Source organism: Saccopteryx leptura, chromosome 1, assembly GCF_036850995.1.
Source record: "Saccopteryx leptura isolate mSacLep1 chromosome 1, mSacLep1_pri_phased_curated, whole genome shotgun sequence".
In the NCBI taxonomy this organism is placed as follows: domain Eukaryota; kingdom Metazoa; phylum Chordata; class Mammalia; order Chiroptera; family Emballonuridae; genus Saccopteryx; species Saccopteryx leptura.
In genome coordinates, this window is record NC_089503.1 from 314,633,822 (window position 1) to 314,649,322 (window position 15,501).

The 15,501-nt window shown below is 47.2% G+C and overlaps 1 pseudogene; it reads left to right on the top strand.

The window, feature by feature from the left end:
• The first annotated feature begins 10,482 nt into the window (after window positions 1-10,482).
• On the top strand, window positions 10,483-10,687 carry LOC136389460 (guanine nucleotide-binding protein G(I)/G(S)/G(O) subunit gamma-5B-like; annotated as a pseudogene).
• The last annotated feature ends 4,814 nt before the right edge of the window (window positions 10,688-15,501 follow it).

Consider the following 15,501-nt stretch of genomic DNA (forward strand, 5'->3'; position numbering starts at 1 on the left):
GACCTGTGAGAAGGAGCAGCTGGGCCTGGGCAGTGGCTGTGGGAGGGGGAAGGAAGAGGAGCGAGGAGGGCTTACTGGCCCTGCATGGACGGTGTGGAAGGGGCAGCCAATGATGCCAGGGGGTCCCAGCTGGGGACTGGGAGAACAGGGTGTCACTCATCACCACATCCTGAGTTTTTGTGGCCTTTCACCCCTTACTTTACCCATCCAGCTGGGAAGGCAGGCACCACTCTCTCCTGGGGAAAGAGCCAGGACAGAAGTGGGCAGGTGGGCAGCGAGAACCCTCAGGATTCCTGTAGGAGCTCTGGGGAGGACAGGAGGCTGTGAAGAGGGCCTTGCTGAGCAGAGGTTGTTCCATCCAGGCTTTGAGGGCTCCTCCTGCTCACACAGCGCTCTCTATCGGTCAGGGGAGGGATAAAAGAAGGACTTGACCTTAAGAGTCCTGCAGATGTGTGTTTAAATCACAGTTCTGTCATGGGACCTTAGGCAACTCACTAGTTTCTAAACCTTCTGAGTCCCTGTAAAGTGGGGTGACTCCAGCCTCCCCATGGGCTGTCATGACAGTGCATGAGCTCACCAAGTGCCCCGGGACCCTGCTCTGGGCCCTCTGTGGGCAGCAGGCAGCTCTAGTGGCCTCCAACACCGCCTTGGAAGTGAGGAGCAGGCGCTCCACCACCCAGCAGACCAGGCACCTAGATGACAGTTTTGTCCTGGGCACTTTGTGAGCTGGGCAAACTGATGCCACATGGTGGCTGCCCACCTCACTGCTGGCTCCTGTGGGGGCCCGGTGCCCCGATGGGCGCTTCCCTAGGTGGTGAGTGTGGCCACAGCAGCCCTCATCTCTTCTTGCCTCGCTCTGGCTTTTTTCTCACTTAACCCACACGTGGATGGAGGGTTCAGAGGGGATTTCACTCAGCAGCACGGCTCTACAGGGCCTGCTCAGGGGAGTCTGGCTCTCAGAGCCTGTTTCTTCCTCTGTCAAAGAGAAATGGGGGAAGACTCACCCTGCCCCTGGGGGTGTTCAGAGATGGTCATGTTTTTGTGTGTGTATGACAGACACAGAGAGAGAGACAGATAAGGACAGGAAGGGAGAGAGATGAGAAGCATCAATTCTTTGTTGCGGTACCTTCGTTGTTCACTGATCCCTTTCTCATATGTGCCTTGACCAGAGAGCTATAGCAGAGAGAGTGACCCCTTGCTCAAGCCAGTGACCTTGGGCTCAAGCCAGCAACCCGCACTCAAGCCGGATGAGCCCGCGCTCAAGCTAGCAACCTCAAGGTTCTGAAGATGGGTTCTCTGAGTGCCAGTCTGACACTCTATCCACTGCGCCACTGCCTGGTCAGGCTGAGATGGGCATGGTCTGCACAGATGTCAGAGCAGAGCACAGGGCCCAGCGCACAGCAGGTGCTCAGGAAATGTGTTCAGGGAGACCGGGCGACAAGCGGTCTCTGGTCTGGTCCTGCTGTTTGGGCCTCAGGAAGGAAGGAAAGCACCAGCCTGCTGCTCAGCTGGGAAGCCCAGGCCAAACAGTGGCAGGTTTTGGGGAAAGGAGAACCCTGAGGGGCTCAGATGCCTCAAAATCCACAACCTTGGTGTAGCAGAGGCAGTGGAACAGGGACACAGCCCTCAGGCAGCAGTCTGTGCCTAGAATCTCACCTGGCTCCAAGGCTGCTGCATGCCACCAGCTGGCATGAGTGTGAGGTACATGCATGGCACAGAGACTGTCACACTCACAAAATCAAGTGTTTATTGATTTTTCCCCCCTAAAATACTATACATCTAAAGAAACTCCTGAACTGAAAAGACTTGACAATTTTTGGTAATTTGTAGCAAAGGAATGAGGATTTCTGCTGGTAAATCTTCAAAATAAACATACACACGTCCACTTTCCAAGCAAGACATCAAGCTCACTGGAACACAGAGTAAATGCATAGCTTGTGATGGCAGCGGCCATTTCTCCAACGTTGGAGTTACACAAAATAAAAGCTTTCCCAACCCCTCCCCGCCCTTGATTACAGTGTAGTTTCCTGCTGCAGCACGTCAGCTCCCTGATGACCAAGGACACTCAGACGAGACCCTTGTGCTATGGAGTGAGACCCACCTTTTGTTTGCTCACAAGCAACATTGATGGCTGGAATGCAACTGCTGGAAAGATCTGGGAGTTTTACAGTGTTCTGCTACGGAGGGACGAAGGCCAGTTAGCAGGTGGACCTCAGCTGGCCAGCAAAGACAGACTCCCTCCAGAAGTGTCCACTTCAGAGGCCTAGGGCCCATGTCCCAACCCTGGAGGAGGCCCACCCAGCCCACCAGCCAGGCCTGGACCCAAATGCCACGGTCTTCAAGCAGTGTTTACAAATTAAGTCCACTGTTAAGAGCCTTTAAAATCTCATGAGAACAGTAGACAAGCTCTTTAGATTCTCTGAATATCAAATAATATATACAGATTATACACCAGGACATGAAAGTCTAATATAGAGCATTTGAATCTATAGATGTGTTCACCTGAACAGCTAGTCTTTTCTGTTTTAATCTTCCACATCACTGACAGAATTAATCTGCAAGAGTAAGATTTCAAGCACAAAGAGAGTGGAAACAGCTTTTAAATATGGTGACTTTGGGCACTACTGCATAAGGCTATTTACAAAACCCACACATTCACAGTAGAAACCTACCACGTGTTCCCACCCTCTATTGTGAGCTCTGGCCTCAAATACCATGTCTAAATGAGCCAGGCTCTTGCAGCCGGCCCCAAGCAGTGGCATGGTCAGGTAACAGCACAACACGGAAACAGAGGTACCACTTCCGCAAGCCTGGTGTACGTTAACCTGTGCTATAATTTAAGCAATAATGAATGGATGGACAAGGATATAAAAAAGTACAACTGTACATAGCCTTTAAATTAAAAACCTCAGAAAATAGCATGTAAATGTGTTCATTTAAGGTGAGGATGATGAGCGCATCAGAGAAAGGAATCAGTGGAGCAGAATCAGTGGAACCCACCATTGAGGCCAAGAGGGCGGAAAGACAGGCAAAAACATACAGCTCCATGATAGCCGCACAGTGAGCAGGGCAGGTGGGGCGTCTGCTGTACTGCTCTCCCTGTGCTCGGATCTCTCCATCTGCACAGAGAATGGTGCCAAGTCCCAGGTGAAATGACCGGCTCGTCTGTCTTCAAGAGACACCATGAAGCCAAGAACAATGGAACCATCATCTTTTACAGGAAAAGGAGTGGACACCCACATGGCCGGCTGGAAGTGCCAAAGTGCTGCCCAGGCCGATGGCTAACGGAGCTGCTGGGGCCCACACCTCCACCAGCTGGCCCATCGGGCTGTCACTGGATTGCCTCGACGTAATTTGCTGGGTACAGGCCAACCTGTCCATTGTCCAAGCGCCCCTTGCACCAACCCTGCTCATCCTCATCCTCTATCTTGGTCAGCTCGTCCCCTGCAAGACAAAAAGGTTAGGGGTCTTGGTGAGCTGGCAGATGACACACTAACCACTGGGTCAGTCTCTGTCATATCTTAGACTTCACCCCGGCCCACAGAGGCTCTCTACTGTGGGTGGGAGAGACACGTATTCTTCTGGGCTTGTTTCTCTACTACATTGCATTTTAAGGTATCTTTTCAGGGGCTTCTCAGAAATCTAAAAAGACAGCTCTCACATAGTCACCCTTCAACAAGCAGCTCCCAGATGCCATAGTGGCTCCCATAGAGACTCCAAAATTAAGGCTGCAGGCCTTCCTGACCAGTGGTGGTACAGTAGAGGGTAGACCTGGGATGCTGAGGTCCCAGGTTCAAAACTCCAAGGTCGCCGGCTTGAGCACAGGTTCACCAGCTTGAGCGTGGGATCATAGACATGACCCCATGGCTGCTGGCTTGAGCCCAAAGTCACTGTCTTGAGCAAGAGATCACTGGCTTGACTGGAGACACCTAGTCAAGGCACGTATGAGAAGCAATCAATGAACAACTAAAGTGATGCAACTGTGAGTTGATGCTTCTCATCTCTCTCCCTTCCTGTTTGTCTGTCTGTCTAAAAAAAAAGAAGAATGTACTTGATGCACACAAAGTGGATGTACAAAAGTGTCTCAGCAGGCATGCCCAGAGCCTACAGACTAGCAGTCTAGTGGGCAAAGCAATTAGTTACAAGGTTGAATCTTAGGAAGCAAGAACAGGATGTGAAACGTTTTCTAACAAGGGTCCAAGAGACATTTGGGATCTCAAGGAGAGTCTAAAAGGGCATTAAGGGGCAAAAGCCTGTGCAGGAAATGGCCCAGTGGATGGCGGTGACAGAGGAGATTAGGTATGTACAGCCCAGAGCAGGCAAGTCTGTGAACCACTCCCGAGATAGTTGAAAGGCTAGGTATGAAATCAGTGGGGTTTCTAAGGTGGCGACTTCAGCATTCTCCTGACCCACCAATGGAGATGAGGAATTGCTAGATAGTAGCTCCATGAGGGTGGGGCCCAGTCTATCTTGGTCACCTAAGCTGAGCACCCAGCCTGGCACGAAGTGGCATTAAATGCAAATTCAGATAGTGGGGCAGGCAGGAGTGGGACCTGTGGGACTGGAGGTTGGAAGGCAGTTAGAAATACAAGTCTGGCTCTCACAAATGCGCCTTCATCCTCCTGCTGGAATACAAGACTGCTTTGAGAGAGTGGGCTGCACTTTGTTTTGATATGCAATCCCAAACCAAAGTTTAGACATGCTTTTCTAAGCAGAATATCAGTTATCATGGTGATGAAAAAAGAAATAGTTTTGACTAAGTTTGTTTTGCTAATGATGAGAATAATAGTAGCTATTGAAATGATAGCTAATATTGATTGTCTACTCCTGTCAGGCACTACTGTTAGTCAACTGACTCTTCACAACCACCCTATCAGAAGGTACTGTTATTATCCCTTCAGGGTCAGCTTCTGGGGTGTGTGTGACCTGTGCAGTCCCACAGGGTCCCACACTCAGAAGGGCCCAAGTTGTCTCATCTTGAAATTCTTTTTTTTTTTTTAATTTTTTTTTATTTATTCATTTTTAGAGAGGAGAGAGAGAGGGAGAGAGAGAGAGAGAAAGGGGGGAGGAGCTGGAAGCATCAACTCCCATATGTGCCTTGACCAAGCAAGCCCAGGGTTTCGAACCGGCGACCTCAGCATTTCCAGGTCGACACTTTATTCACTGCACCACCACAGGTCAGGCCTGAAATTCTTAATACTTTTCAAACAAGGGCCCTGTGTTTTCTTTCTTTCTTCTTAATTCATTTTAGAGAGGAGAGAGAGGGAGAGAGCACAAGAAAATGAAGGGGGCGGAGCAGGAAGCATCAACTGCCATATGTGCCCTGACCATGCAAGCCCTGGGTTTTGAACCGGTGACCTCAGTATTCCAGGTCGACGCTTTAACCACTGAGCCACCACAGGTCAGGCTTTTTTTTTTTTTTTTTTTTTTAGTGAGACAAGGGGAGAGAGTGAGGCAGACTCCTGTATGTGCCCTGACCGGGATCCCCCTGGCAACCTCATCTTAGGCCAATGCTGAGTACTGAGCTATTTTTAGCACCTGAGGCTGATACACTTCCACAAAGCTATCCTCAGCGCCCAGGGCCACACTTAAACCAATGATACCACTGCCTGCAGGAGGGAAAAATAGATAGGGGGTGGGGACAGAAGCAGGTGGTTGCTTCTCATGTGTGCCGTGACTGGGAATCGAACCCGGGGCGTCCATATGCTGGCTGACATTCTATCCACTGAGCCACCAGCCATGGCCAGAGCCCTGTGTTTTCATTCTGCATTCCCAAAAACTATGTAGCACAGTTCTGATCCCCATTTTTCTTTAATGTTTATTTTGATTTAGAGAGAGAAAGGGAGAGAACAAGAGAGAGACAGGAACATCTGTTCCTTTATGTGCCCTGACCGGGGATTGAACCAGCAACCTCTGTGCTTCAGGGTGATGCTCTAACCAACCAAGCTATCCAGCCAGGGCTCGATCCTCATTTTAAAGAAAACTAAGGAATTATGAAGTATCATAGCTATAGAAATGTTGGGTCTGGAACTAGACCCCAGGCAGCTAGCAGCAGGGCCCATTCTTCTTCCCTTCACCATACTGCCTCTCACAGAGCCAGGAAGCCCTTTACCCATACTTCATCCACTGCACTATCCACTTGCTGAAAGCAGGAGCCTGTCTCATCATTGAGGGTACATCAGTGTACCCTCAATTCTTGGCACAGTGCCCAGCACACAGCAGGTGCTCAAGGGATATTTATTGAATGAATTACTCAAGCAATCAATATAAAACCAAGGGATAGTATAGCTTCAAGGAAAGATTTCACAAACTAGAAAAAGGATCCTTATGAGTTAAAACTTTTGGTCCAGAGTAAATGGTCATCATATACGAGAGGAAGAAATTGGATACCTACATTCTAAAAGTAAACTGGGTTGTTTTTCTTTACCTACCTTTCCTGTCTCATGTATCTTAGAGCTTGTTTTTAGAATCCCCTTTTGAAAATGATGCTTATCACCATCCAACTCTTTCAAATCATTAAAACTAGTTTTCATCTTTGTTTAGGTAATTGTTTCTTACTAATAGTCAAATAAAAAGTCTTAATCAAGAAATTTAGCCCTAGCCAGTTGCTCAGTGGATAGAGCATTAGCCCAGCATATGAACGTCCTGGGTTCAATTCCTGGTCAGGGCACACAGGAGAAGCAACCATCTACTTCTCAGGTCCTCCCTCTCCCACATCCCTCCTTCTCTCTCTCCCCCTCCCACAGCTAGTGGCTGGGTTGATTCGAGCATCAGCCCAGACAGGGGTTGCTGGATGAATCTCTGTAGGGGCACATGCAGGAGTCTACCTCTCTATCTCCCTTCATCTCACCTAAAAAAAAAAAAAGAAAAGAGCCTGACTTGTGGTGGCGCAGTGGATAAAGCGACGACTTGGAACGCTGAGGTCGCTGGTTTGAAACCCTGGGCTTGCCCAGTCAAGGCACATATGGGAGTTGATGCTTCCTGCTCCTCCCCCTCCTCTCTCTCCCCCCTTCTCTAAAATGAATAAATAAAATCTTTTTTTAAAAAAAGAGGTTTAAAAAAAAAGAAAAGAAAAAAAAGAAATGCAGCACAATACTGTGGAATATTATCAGAAAATATTTTTCCCTTTCTTTTATTAATCCTATTATGGAACATAAAATATTCCATAGATGTGTTGTTCATAATAAAAATAAAAGAACAGCTGACATGTATTAAAGACTAGTATATGCAGGTACTGCTCTAAGTGCTTTTCTGGGATTTTCTCATTTAATCTTCACAATAATCCTCTGAGTTAGATCCTGCTCATGTCTCATTTTCAGAGGAGGAAAACAAGGTACAAAGTAAGTGTTCAAGTAACCTGCCCAAGGTGACAGAGGAAGCAGCAGCTGTCTGGATAATAATTTTCAAGTTCGCCCATATTTGTCCCTCAAAGTGTCTCTTGGTAGAAGGACTTTTTTTTTTTTTTTTTTTTTTTTACAGAGAGTCAGAGAGAGGGATAGGGAGAGAGATAAGAAGCATCAATTATTAGTTTTTCATCGTGACACCTTAGTTGTTCATTGACTGCTTTCTCATATGTGCCTTGACCGCGGGCCTTCAGCAGACCGAGTGATCCCTTGTTCGAGCCAGAAACCTTGGGTCCAAGCTGGTGAGCCTTGCTCAAGCCAGATGAGCCCACGCTCAAGCTGGAGAGCTCAGGGGTCTTGAACTTGGGTCCTCCACATCCTAGTCTGACGCTCTATCCACTGCGCCACCGCCTGGTCAGGTGACACTTCTTATTTCAAAAGGGCATCTTCCCTTTGATGAATTCCATCAAAGAGAATACATGTTGTGTTTCTAAGATAAAGCAGACACTGCTACCTGCAGATCTGAATGTTGTATAGATATACAGGAACCACTCTTTACTAACAGGTGACTATAAAATTGAAGACCAAGTAAACAGCAAATAAGTCGGCACTGGAGAATTCCTGGAGCCTTTCTCCTCCTGACTTTCCTACCTTCATCAGACATTGCTTCCAATAAATTGTTTCCTTTCTCTCTCCTCTTAGGCTGTAAAATTGTAGGCTCCCCTCCACCATCAAGACTTAAAGAAATCTGCCTGACCAGGCGGTGGCGCAGTGGATAGAGCATCGGACTGGGATTGCAAAGGACCCAGGTTCAAGACCCTGAGGTCACCAGCTTGAATGCGGGCTCATTTGGTTTGAGCAAAGCTCACCAGCTTGGACCCAAGGTCACTGGCTTGAACGAGGGGTTACTCGGTCTGCTGTAGCCCCACAGTTAAGGCGCATATGAGAGAGCAATCAATGAACAACTAAGGTGTCACAATGAAAAACTGATTGATGCTTCTCATCTCTCTGCGTTTCTGTCTGTCTGTCCCTATTTATCCCTCTCTCTGACTCTCGCTCTGTCTCTGAAAAAAAAAAAAGACTTAAAGAACTCTAAATTTTGAAAAGCTCAGGAACTTTTCTATGCCCAGAAAGAACTTCTGTCACAGGAGGAAAGGAGAGAGTCCATGCTGATAGGACAGCCCTTTGCACTCTCCAGGTTCCACTCCAACCTGTGATCAAACCTGTGATCCTCAGAGGATGGTGTCACTTTAGCCCAATGTGTCATCATACCTCCAGCCAGTTTCCAAAGTTGTAAAAGTCATGGAGGGCAGAGGGGCGGAGGAGGCAGCCTCTGGAGATGGGGGCGGGGGGAAGGAAAAAAAACCTCTAATCTACAGAGACCCAAAGGGAAGGAAAGGAAAAGGTCTATGATGGGCTTTCTTAGAAAGAGAAAAGAGCTGGAAGCCACTGAACAGACAACTTGGCAGCCGTATCAGGAACATTGAAGCTGGCTACAAGGAGCACAGGGAACCAATCAGGCTCCAACAGACGACCCTGAGGCTCTTTAGGGGTCCATTAGAGGGTGGGAAGGGGGCGAGGCAAGTTTTCCCAAACGCCTAGTGCCACCAGCTGGAGCCTAGTGCATGCTTCCCAGCTGGGTCACAGGTGGACTGCGGTGTCCGCCCGCACTCGCAGGAACCCCGGGGTAGCCTCCCCAATCCTTTCTGGGGACCTCCAAGCTCGCCCCTACCTCTCACGAACTCACACTGTCCACTCGGCCACCCCCCAAAGCTACCCCCACACCCAAGTATGCTCCTCCGCAAGCTGTCAGGAACCCACAAATGTCTTCCCCCGACCCCAGGACCCCCAGATGCTTACGTCTCCCGCCCCTAGGACCCCCGGCAGTCAGCCCCGCCTGGGACCTTGGGTGTGCGCCCCCACCCCCGCTCCTCCCTTGCTGAGGCTGGGTGGCGGGGCGCGGTTCGCACCGGGGACAGGCCCAGCCACCGCGGCCGCAAGTGCGACGTGTCACAGGCCGGGCCGGCTCCTCCTCCCGCGGCCGCGGACACTGGCGCGGCAGGAGCCGCTCGCGCGCAGGGTCCAGCAGGGATGCCAAGCAAGCCTGAACACTCCCGGCGGACGTTACCTTGTTGGTGGGTACCGAGCGGAGGCGCTTGAAGATGGTCAGGATATCCTGCTTGCTGGGGTCCCCCATGGCCACCAGAGAACCGAGGCGCAGCTAGCCCAGCCAACCGGGCAGGGCAGAGCAGGAGCGGTTGCCGCCTCTCGAAGCTACACTACAGCCCAAGGGGCGGGGCTGCGCGTGATAGCCAGGTTCCGCTTCTCCAGGCCCCGCCCACGGCCCCGCCCACAACCGGGCCCTCACGCCGTTGTCCTAGGGCCTCGCTTAGCGGTACCGCTGGCCCCGCCTACTCTAGCCCCGCCCCCTGACGCAACATGCGCGTGCGCAGGAGGCTCCCGCTTCTTTTCCAGGTCTTGGCCGCCACTCACCGAGGCGGTGGGTGGTGAATCTTGGCTGGGATTGGGTTTGCTCCCATGCGCACCGCCTTCGGAACCCCCACTATTTCGGCTGATGGATTGCCATTTCAGTGAATGGCCTTCTTCCTTGGCCAAGATCTTCTAACCTCCTCGCTGAGTGCGGCAGAGGAGGAAACTTGAGCAGAAAGGGCCTACCCGCCGTTTCTGACGCCCGACGGAGAGGACTGGAGTACAGACACGGGGTTTTCATTAGTCCTTTAACGTTTTTTGCCCTGGGTGGGAAACTTTCTAGGCCAAAATTTTATTTTCTTAAAGTATCAGTTTGGGTCTAAGTAAGGTTAGAGAAAGAGGCACAAAGGTGCCCAGTCAGAACTAAGGAGTATAGCCTGACCAGGCGGTGGCGCAATGGATACAGCGTCAGACTGGGATGCAGAGGACCGAGGTTCGAAACCCCGAGCTCGCCAGCTTGAGCGCGGGCTCATCTGGTTTGAGCAAGGCTAACCTGCTTGAGCTCAAGGTCGCTGGCTCGAGCAAGGGGTCACTCAGTCTGCTGTAGCCCCCACCCCCCAACCCCCGCATCAGGGCACATATGAGTAAGCAATTGAGGCAGTCTGGCCTCGCGAACTCTTCCACCAACCGACCCACTCTCGCGTGCACCATGTCTGGTTTCCCCAGTGTCACCACTATGAAGAAAGGAGTTAAGCTCCGGCTTGGAGGCGGGGCTCAACTGCGTGAAAGTTTCTCAGGCAGCCGCAGATTTGAAACAATTCTGTCTGCAGAATGCACAAGATGCCCCCCTGCTGACACTGGAGTATTTTCAAGTGTCAAGTACAAATCCCTTCAGACCCCCAAAAGTCTGTTAGTTATTTTTTTTTTTTGTAGTGAAATGAATCTTTGAAGGTATTCTAAACCACTTTTCATGGCCACTGAATATTTAAAGAGACCAAAATTTGAAGCCTTTACAAAAAGCTTATTCCTGTAACACGTACCATACTACACAAAACCTCTGCTTCTGTCAGTCTTTAACATCTACCTCTCTGAATTTTCATGAATTTCTGTTTCACAAGGGTAATTATTTTATATACACTGGCAGCAGCAAATAAAATACTTTAAAAAAATTAAGAAAAAAAGCAATTGATGAACAACAAAGGTGCAGCAATTGAAGAGTTGATGCTTCTCATCTCTCTCCCTGTCTGTCCCTCTCTCTGTCTCTCTGTCTCTGTCACACACACACAAAGAACTGAGGGGTTCAGACAAGAAGCTTGACAGCTTGACATTTCCAGCACCACAGACTGCATCCTACTCTTGGGCTAACGTTACCAGCTAGAAGAAGGGTTTGAACTTGGAGAAATTTGCCTCTTTGTCAATAATGGACGTGGAGCCACCCGAAAATGTCACCTGAGGTTGGGTGTTTTTGGAGTCAAATGCAGTATCTTGGCTCCAAGTCCAAGTCAGCCGCCTACTTCCTAGCTCTGTGATCTTGGTCAAGTAATTTCTCTGAAGCTTGGTTTGCTCATCTGTACAATGGATGAGAGATGAAGAACCAGTGCTGAGCAGCATGGGAGAGCAGCTTCCAGGAAAAAGCCTTTGGCAATGGCCTTCCACTTATAGGGGCTATGATTGTTCTCACCTGTCTGGTTAGGTACCCTCACAGGAAGTTGGACACTTGCTAGGAATAGGTTGGACTTTTTCCAAGGAGGGGAAAGTTATTACCTTCCAGAACAGTACTTTATTTTTGCAGACATCTGTGACTCTTTGAAAGTTCTTCCTTATACTGAGTTAAGTACAGTATATCCTCTTATTTTGTGTCTGTTGATACTAGTTTGGCTTTAAGCAACACTGGCATGTTCATAAGGATCAGTCATATCCTTTCTAATGGGGATAATAGTCCCATTCAGTGTTTGAAGCTGAAATCTTACCAAGTTATGTATCAGAAGCTGAAATCTTACCAAGTTATGTATCCAACATAGAGATTCCTGAGGAGAAGAAAAAATAGTATAATGAAGTGTAGACAGTGTCTACACTAATAGGCAGCATAAGGGAAGGGGGAAATATCATTACTGTCTTTTCTCTCATCTGTTTAACTGTTCTTCCTAGATCTTATTACCACCTGACACTATAATATGTAAATATATCTGCCTCCCTTCAACTGAATCTAAGTTTCATGAGATCAGATCTGTTTGGTCTACCTCTCTATCCCCAACACCTAGAACAATGCCAGGCACGCAGTATGCATCCAATAAAGACTTTTGGTGTGGAGGTAGAATGTATAAGTACAAAAAAATCACTCCCAACACCATAATGAGAAAAGGCTGGTAATCTACAAAATCATAACTTCTCTTGAGCCCATCAGAGACCTAAGGTTGCCAAGCAACCAAGTAAACTCAATTCCCAAGCCTCTCCAAAAAGAGAACATAACTCCCTTTGGCAGAGCATAGGAGAAAAGCCATACAAGTGGGCAAGAGGATCACTTAAAATTTTAATACATTCTTCTTTTTTTTTTTTAAGCGGAGAGAGAGACAGACAGGGACAGACAGCCATGAAGGGAGGAAGATGAGAAGCATCAACTCATAGTTGCATCACTTTAGTTGTTCATTAATTGCTTTCTTGTATATGCCTTGACTGGGGGCTCCAGCTGAGCCAGTGACCCCTTGCTCAAACCAGTGACCTTGGGGTCATGTCTCTGATCCCATGCTAAAGCCGGTGACCCCATACTCAAGTTGGTGAGCCCACGCTCAAACTGGTGACCTTGGTTTTTCGAACCTGGGTCCTCAGTGTCCCAGGTTGATGCTCTACTTACTGCACCACAGCCTGGTCAGGCTTTAATGAATTCTTTTATTATTATTATTTAAATGAATTCACAAGGCCAAATGTGAGCTAGCATTTTGGTTTGGAGTAGTTGGAGGCCTCAGATAAAAAGGGAGTTTACATTCACTCACAAGCATTTTTCCATAAACCTCCACCAGAATTCTTTCTTCACAAGAAAGATGGAGACAGAGACAGAGACTAGAGAGAAACCCTTTGTGGAGCAGGCATGCAAACTGTTAAGGAACAGGTACAAACTCCACTTACTTCACTTCTCCCTTAGAAAGCAAAAGCAGCAAACTCCCCTCAGGGTACAGGCAAAATTCATTTCTGCCAGGGGAGAAAGAAGCAAAATCCAGTAATACCAATCCAAAAGAGATAGAAAGTTCTCTAACTTATAAAAGGGTAGGCTAGTATTTCATTGCTGTAGGGGAAGTGAAATTCCTCCATTGCTGGGGGAAAGTCAGGATACTCTTTGGGCTCAGAATCCTGTATTGCTTACCAAACAGGTTTGCTACCACTATAAAAGGGAGAGGAAAGTTTCAATCAAGATCAGTCATGGACACCATGCAGAGGCTTACTGTCACCAGGAGGAGGGCAGGAATATTGAGAAAAACTCCAATCCTCAGCCCCAGGCCCACAAATTTTAAGACTGATGCTGGACCAGGTCAACAGAAAACTTCTACTCACATGTCCATGAGCCTAGCACTAAGTAATAAACAGCAGCAGTCTACCACAGAGGGAGGAACAAGCGTGGCAGGAAACAACTCTGGTAGCCTAGCCCACACTGGAAGCACAGGCTACGTCAGCCCAGGGCTCAAGAAGTTTGAACTCTAGGGTGCACTGAAGATAGAGTAACAACAAAACCAGGCTTAACTCCTACCTAAATTGACTCAATTCCCACACTAATGACCTGGCAAAAGTTTGCCAATTTTCAAGAGTAAATACAGTACTGTTAATTTCTGTCTTTATTTCTCTATGTTCAAGTTTCTTGACTTCAGCACTATTGGCATTTTGGGAGAAATAACTCTTTGTTGTGAGGCGTGGCTAAGAGATAATGTTCACTTGTTTTCTCTTCAGCACTGACTAAAGTCCACCAACATTCTCCAGAGGTAAGGAACAAGATCTGTGCTGGTCTCACTTTGTCATTCATCATGTGACTGTCTAGGTATGTCTACTTTTTCCTCAGAGTGGCCTTTGGCATTCAGCAAGCTCCTATTCAACTATAAATGAACTAAATAAACGACAGCAGGTCCTCGGAATACATCATTTTATTCAATGTCCTTTGGTTATCACGTTGGAGGAACGTAACTCTTGTTTGTATCAATCAGTGTATGGCAAAACTGGTTTCATTATTCCTTGTTTCACTCAAAGTTGCAGAACCTTCCCACAACATTAAGTGAGGACATACTGAAATGCCATTTCTTCTGGCCACAGCCACCCCAGGATGTCTTCATAAAAAATAGTAAGGACAGACCCTGGTTGGTTAGCTCAGTCGGTTGGAGCGTTGTCCCAAAATACCAAGGTTGAGGGTTCAATCTCTGGTCAGGGCACATGTGGGAAGCAATGGATGAATGCATGGCTGGGTGGACAGCAAATGAATGCTCTTCTCTTTTTCTATCCCCTCCCATTCTCTCTCTGTCTCTCTAAAATCGATTCATAAATAATAATAATAATAAAATAGCAATGAACAGTACATAGAAGGCAATGTGGACCTGGGACCTGTGTTCTGTTGTTCTAGATAAGAGAAATCAAAGATCCAAATAAATGGAGAAAAATACTATGCTCATGGATTGGAAGACTCACTGTTGTTGAGTCTCCAAAATTGCTCTATAAATTCAACACAATCCAAATCAAATTGTCAGCATACATTTTTGTAGAAATTGAGAGGCTAATTCTAAAATTTATAATGAAAAAGCACAGGACCCTACCTAGAATAACCAGAACAATTTTGAAAAAGAAGGACATGGTAGGAGGGGCTCACTACCTGGCTTCAAGGTTTACTACAAAACTACAGTAATTAAGACAGTGTAGGATTGTGAAAGAATGGACCTATATAGATCAGTGGACTAGAATGAGGAGTCTAAAAATAGATCCACATATAAATGGACAACTGATTTATGATAGAGCTGCCAAAGTAATTCAATAGAGAGAGGAGAGTCAAGCATGGTGCTGGAACAATTGGACATTCATAGGCAAATAAATAAGTATAAATAAGTCTGAACTCATACCTTATAGCCCTCTAAAAAATTATCTTGAAAGGATCACATACCCAGGTGTGGAAACTATGCAGCATCTAGAATAAAATGTAGGAGAAAGTCTGTGTGACCTTGATTAGGCAAAACTTTGTTATCTAAGACCACGAAGAGCACACCTGTAAACTAAACTGATAATTGGATGTATAAACACATTTTGGTATGTTTCCACAGTGGAATACTTCTCAGTAACAAAAAGGAACCTGACAGAGGCAATAACATGAATGAACGTTGGAAGGATTATGCCAAGAGAAAGAAGCCAGTCACAAAAGTCTACATACTGTATTATTTCACCTATATGACATTTTGGAAAATCCTTTTGGGAGAATCAGCATTCAGCTAAATATTGTACATTACGTAAGAACTGTAACTGAGATTCTGAGTAATATGAGAGAGAGAGATTTTTAGAGGAGAACCTGTCCTCCTGTTGACTGATATGTATCATCCTATTGCAAGTATTTGTATTTTAATAGGGATCGAACTTTATTAAAGATATTTATCTCTAAGGATTTTCCACCCCAAGGTAAGAAATATATGAGGATTTATCTTGAAAGGTAGCCTAACTCCTCATTTCCAGCCAGCATAAATAGGAGAATGAGCATCTTCCAAAGGTATCA